Source organism: Micropterus salmoides, unplaced genomic scaffold (assembly GCF_014851395.1).
Source record: "Micropterus salmoides isolate LMB-PRFRI ecotype aquatic unplaced genomic scaffold, ASM1485139v1 Ms_hic_scaffold_20, whole genome shotgun sequence".
Taxonomy (NCBI): Eukaryota; Metazoa; Chordata; class Actinopteri; order Centrarchiformes; family Centrarchidae; genus Micropterus; species Micropterus salmoides.
This window is the reverse complement of record NW_024041151.1, coordinates 18,097,387-18,104,149: the sequence shown is the minus strand read 5'-3', so window position 1 is coordinate 18,104,149 and position 6,763 is coordinate 18,097,387.

The window sequence follows — 6,763 nt, the reverse complement described above, 5'->3', positions numbered from 1 at the left end:
AGTTGACGTCTACTAGGTAGTTCACCAGTCTCTCCTCAGTGTGTGCCCTTGGTGGCCTATCCACCCCCCAAAGCAGTCAACCTGGGCAAATACTGCATTGTTGTCATCCTCTTGCCCTCTAAGATGCTGTTTAAAGTTAATAATGTAATATTTGGTATTTGGGGGGTAATGCATATGTAATCATCTTTTTTTTTTAAATGAAGCTAATTCATTTTTAAAAGTTCAATAAATGCATGATGTTTCATGTCAGTAAGTAGCCTAATTGTGTTAAATAATCATGTCAATATTGACCAAAATAAATGATTTGTAATGGAGCAGCCCCATTGACAAGTTCTACCTATTACAAACCCAGCTGATCCTGGTAAAAGTTGCTCTATCTGATCCCATTCCAGTTTACTGTTAGTTACATAAAATAGACATATTAATGTCTATTTCCTCTGTTTGTGCTGAGCAAACATTTCATAGAAGAAGATATACTTTATTTAAGAAGATATACTTAGCATCTGCTAAATCAATGTCTTTACATGTCCAATGGTAAATATTACCTCTTATTTTGATTTAGGTTACTAATAACATAACACTTTTCCAGCACCTCCAGCAGTGGGTCATACCACCCTGATCAGCTCAGTAGGAAAGGGTGACCCACATTTTGTATGTCTTTCTAGTTGCCTTCATGTCAGTTTTGTTCTTTTGAGTATTTTCAGATGGTTTTCAGCAGAAATGTGTGCATTTCTATACCTTACTGTTATTGTTCCTTGTGTAACAGTCAGCCCTGAAAATGTGATTTGTTTTTTACAGTAAAAGGCAATTTACTCCTGACTAAGTAGATAGTGTTGTTAATACAAGCATGGGTTGAGCTTTATTATAAGTGTCCGGCTTGTAGTGCCTTGAAATGAAGCCTGGAAATTGCACAGAAGTGTTATGTTTCTTTATTATCTATCAAAATCTGAATTTTGTTTGGTCATTTGTGCCTACAGCATATCTGTCAGCCTGCCTCCATCATTTTTGTTCCTTTTTTCTCATTCATGCACATGCACAAACACAAAATTGTTAAATTTTTGTCATGTTCCTAAAAAGTTACAAAAGTCTTCATTTCCTAAAATAGTTTGGTCCTGTCAAATCATAAAGCGACCCTAAACGGCAATTCTTAGCCTGTTCATGTTGTCCTCTGTTAACCCAGCAGATGAAGGGATCCTTGAGGTGGTAAATCTGTCAATATGTCTGATGTTATATATGTCTGTCCCTTACATCTAGCATATCCAGCCACCAGCGTGAAATCAAGAGGAGTCTACTTGATGTTGGGAGGTAGAAAAAGGGTGCCAGCTTGTGATGGAATGGAACATGTTTTTTTTGTCCCAACAGTAGCTTAAAACCACAAACTGGAATGCACTGCTTTACCACAAAAATATTCACAATTTCCCCAACTCTCATACGTCTATGAACACAACTTTGAACTGACCCAGATTTAGAATTTGTTTTAAGCAAAAGTCTGGGTAATCACATTTTGAAACATCTTCAATAGATTTTATGCTCAAATACACTTCTGAGGTAGATGTGCGTTAGGAGGGGGAGTACTGAGAAGAGTGGGTGGGCTGTGATATATGCAACAAGCCATGATGTCATGGGAACAATTTGTCTGGGAGATAAAGACGAGTGGTGAAGTTGTTATCTAAGAAAGATGGAGAGGGAGAGAGAGGTTAAATGACACAAAATATATCACCACTTAGATACATTATAAGATACATCAAACCAGCATTTGCACTAGCTTGATTTCAGCTGAGGCAGAAAAAACATGTGCTTGTCATGCATCGTTAAACCGATTAAAAGCCGCATTTCATTTTGTTTTGTGTGACAAAATGCTTATTTTTGGCATTTTTATCATTTAGTTTTATTAATGACAGTGACAGTGTTCTACAAAGTTTGGGAGCTAAGATCAAACGATGTCTTTAGTTTTTGATTGTGTATCCGCTTAATTCTTCTGTCTAAGAGGTTTCTTGACTGTTGCAATACTGCAGCGCTCTTGTGTTTCTTCCTTTGTCACTCCCTTACAGAGCAGAGAGCGCTTGTAAAAGTCCAGCTGTGAAGACGAATTCCAGAGCTTCCAGGAAAAATGCTATCAGACAGCATTAGCCCAAATAACGTTGTTGATTAATCATTTGCTAACAGGCTCTGACGTCGCTTCATATGAGAGACATCCAAAGGCTAAGGAATTACTCACACTGCTTGGTGTTTCTGGTCACACACTGACACACAGTGCGCGGCGGTGCACACACTTACGGAAAAACATGCATACCCTCATGCACAAAAGCACTGCTTAGAGATTGTGCATTTGCGCACACAGCTCTCAGGCCCCTTTGGCCTGTTATCTGACTGTAGCTCGCAGACCAAGTTTGGTTTGTAATTCAACTCCTCTCTCCTCTGAACATTTGACAAGCAAAGCTCCAGCAGGTGACAGAGACAGAGAGCATGACGCGGTATGAAAAGCTGGAGTCTTGTTGTTGTTTCTTTTTCCCAGTGAGAAATTAACCTTAGCCAGACAAACTGTTATTAATTTAACTGATCAGAAACACATGGTTGAACTGTAAGTCCCTGATGAGAAGTGAATCTAAGGGCCAGATACTCTATAACAAATTCATTATTGTAAGTACATGTAGATGCATTGCCTCAGCAACATCAATGGATCAAAGTAATATCAGCAGATTAGATTACCGAACTTACAGTAATGATGATTGCTTTTTACAGTGAGATGGAGAGAAATAGGCAGGGGAAGATAAAAAAAGAGAATTTGATATCTCTTTCTCAGTAATCCTTGTGCGATGACAACATTATTTTCATGCTGGTGTCTCCCTCATTACAGTAAACCAGACTATATGTATGTGGTGTTGCTTGTTTGCGCTTATAATTAAAGACCTGTCACTTACAGACACTTAGGTTTCCCCAGGCCAAGACACACACAAAGAGAGATGTCTGTTGTATAATAAAACTAAATGAATCATTGTAATTATTGTCAGACGGGTGCTGGAAGGAAATACCTCAGAGGCCAACATTACAGTGTCATGTAAGCACAGGCATCGCTGTAGTTTTAAAGCTCAGTGTGTGTGTTTATACAGTATAAAGAAAAGCTATTAAAGCAATGACGTGCTCTAGATGCAGGTGTCAAGCAAATGGCAAATAAAGAATATGAACAGTAATTATCCTCATAATATGATCTGCGCTCCAAGAAAGTCTCTAGATATTTGATAACATACCTGCTTAACATAATCATTCTACGAGACAAATGGCTTAAACAGTGATGAAATACTTTTTCAAAGATAGAAAAAGACACAAGACACCAAGTTGATTCAGCTACAAATGATATTTTCATTTTCATTTTTCGCCGCTGCAGTTGGGTCAAATCCCTTAACGCAACTGCTGCAGAACCATCTGTCTAAGAGGAAAGTAATCAGTGTCAGGTGAAATAACATGGATGGACCATGAATCACTGGAAAAGTTCTAATGCTGATTAAAAATTTGTATTGGAAATCTTAAGCATTGCTTTGGGCAGTTCTTAGGAGAAAGGGTTCTGTTTTTCAGGATTTTTTTTCTTACTCATGTGACTCAGTTTTTGGTATTTGGAAATTTCTACCTGCCACTGTGTGCCGTTTTGTATAGAATATGACAGTTTATAGGTCTAACACCTGGAGTTTTTTGAGCCTGCCAGGGTTTCTTTCAATTTATGTGGCGCACAAGGTGGTTCACATAAGCTTGAGAGGGTTTCATAATTTTCTTAATGGATACGAATTACATGTGTTATTTTTCAGCCATAAATTTGCAGCTTTTATTTGTTTGTCTTGCTTGTGTGGTTCAAATGGTTGTGATTTGAATGGTTAATGATAGAGTTTACATTCTATAATAAATCTGCTGCTGGAGACCTAAACAAAGCACACTTCCTCACTGGTCTACAGAAAGTCATGGATACAAACACAGTCTTTTGTCCCCTCATTGTCAACACACTGCTTTGTAATGAATGTCACTCTAATAAACACATCAACATGTGATTTTACTGGTTTTCCCTGACATGATGAAGATGAGCTGCTGATTTATCTGGTAATATATATATATATTTTTTTTTAAAGGTACATTTAGGCATGCATAAATTTTCTTCATGCATTTAAAAAAGTGTTTTCTTTACTTACATGAAAAAAAGCCATACTATAATGTAAAAAATCTTTCTCAGCACCAAACAGCATACAAAGTTAGCAACTAGCCGGGATACATAGTGGAGCATTTAGCATATAAAGAAACAGACATTTCCCGAAACCAGAGCTGAAAGGAGATTTATATTGGACTTGTTAATGTAGCTCTGTAACTGCTGCATGTGTAAATACACATCTGTTTGCTAAATATGTACTATATCAACTTTATAAGGTCATGTCCGCCCTGAAAGCCAAAAAATCTGCTATTGCAGCTTTAAGTATCAAAAGCAACAAATACTCATTATGCTGAATGGCCCCTTGCAGCATGTTATTTACATTTTCATACACATATTATTGGAGATAATTATTATTGGTGAAGTAACACTTGTCTCAAAATTTTACTTTAGTACAGTGCTTAAGTAAATGTACTTACATTTTGTCACTGATAAACGGTAACAGTACACATACAGACATTGTGGGCTTTGCTCAATTGTGATTGCAAGACACAATTTGCAATATACAGGGGATTTTGGTTGCTGGCTTGTAGCACCAGAACATTAAGAGATTTAATGTAACCGGTTCCTTTTATTGTTTTGCTTTTACGTTCCCATAATATTATCTGATTATAACTATGCATTATTTGTACAATTTTTAAAGGGAATAGTAATCAGTTGAAAGTCTTCAAGTGTGCATCTGCGTCTCTCTTGCTTAGTTTATTATATTATTAGTATATTATATGTCATCAATTTTCTAAGAAGCCTTGTCACATATACCAAACAGCTCTTTTTTTGAAATGTAATATTTTAAGGGAAGGGAGGAAGTTTGCCAAGAACTTCCGAAAAATTAAACAGATGCATACTTGGAAAGAGCAAACTAGTGACTAATAACAACATGTGCTTTAGTAATTCCTTATCTGCAATCCTTCTGCCGCTTAGAAAAGTATTATTATCAATTCTGCTGAGCATAAAACCTTGTATCTTCTTTGCTACTTTCATGTTACTTAAATTTTTATAATCTAATTTATGTTTAAAAGCTGTTGGATATACAGAAATATCCAGCATATGGGCATCAGGGCAGAAGCACAGCTGTGTGTCTTACTTACTAAAAAGTTTAGGCATTGGAGATGGGAGGTTTTCACCCGACAGCAGGGATATCGGAGAATGTGAATCCGTCTCCTCTGGCTCTGGAGTGTTTAGTCTGAGAGCTGCACTCCCCCATCTGCTTTACAGCTGCCTGTTAGAGGGTCTAATTAGAACAATGATAATGTCCAATCATCTATGCTACATTAAGCTAACATCTAACGCAACCAATCAGGAGGTCAGGGAGCATGAGGGCTCAAAGCTCATGGGAGGAGCTGTTACTGTCAGAGTTTAAATGAATGATTCGGTTAAGATTTGTAACATAACCAATGTTAAACAATAGAAAAGTTTTGTTTGCAATCATAGAGAGCAGCCTTTGCTAATAAATACTGATCCAATGACCAGAAGATACTTCAGTTTGTTTAGTGTGTGATTCTCACACTGCACATTTCTGGCCGTTCAAGTATCTGTAGTGAAATAAAGTCTAAATTAGTGCTGAGATGATTGTTTGTTGATTAGTAGTCATTTTATAGTCATTTATAATACTCATACAACCTCTTTTGTCCCAGCACACTTCTGCCCCTACTCCTACTAAATCAGCTCTTACTTCACAGCATGTGCTCTTACCTGGTCTCCCTGCTCATTTTCTTTAACTTCTACTTTGCCTTCATAGCATCTCAAAATCATTGGTATAACCCCAACACTCCCTTCCCCTGAGTCTTGCCCTTTTCCCCACCATTCCCCTGATCCCCCAACATCAGCCGCAGTATCTTTTCTTCCTCCTCCTCCTCTTCCTCTTCATCCATTCTTGCTCTCATGCCCCTCAGCCCTGACACCAGCCTCCCTTTGAAGTCCTCTTTTAAGAGCACAATTAACCCTCTCCTCCAGACACTGCACTCACTTCTCACCTTTTTAATAAGGCTCTCATAGACAAGTGTCTGACCTTTTTCTTTCTTGCTTTCTTTCTTTCTTTCTCTCTCTCTCTCACACACACTCACATGCACACTTCTACAGGTTCTTACAACACGCCTGTAAATTCTTTGTCACTTGGCTGCAAACTCAGAGACCCCTTCCTGTGTATGTGCTGTGGCATGGTACACGTGTGTGTGTGCGAAAGACAGGGCAAATGAAAGAGAAAGACAGAGGTGGTTTCTGTTGGTTTGACTCAGTGTTAATGTAGTTTCCAGTACTTTGATACAAAGTGAATCAGTGGTGACTGTGCGTGAAAAAAAGCCATTAAAGCAGTAGACCCCATAATTGTCGCTCGGAATGTGCGCTTTTGTGCAGTTCAGTTCGAGAGAAAATATTTGTCTGTTTATTGCACCAACATACACATATGTGGGCGAGCGAGCCGTATTACAAAATTAATTAATAGCCATTATTAGAGAGTTGCTCCCTTTCAGCCACTAGAGCTCAAATTGGCATGACCTCTGGTTCATGGAGTAATTTGCTGCAAGCTGTTAGCACAGGGTGCTGATGAATATTGCCTGATAGCAGTCATGAAATGAT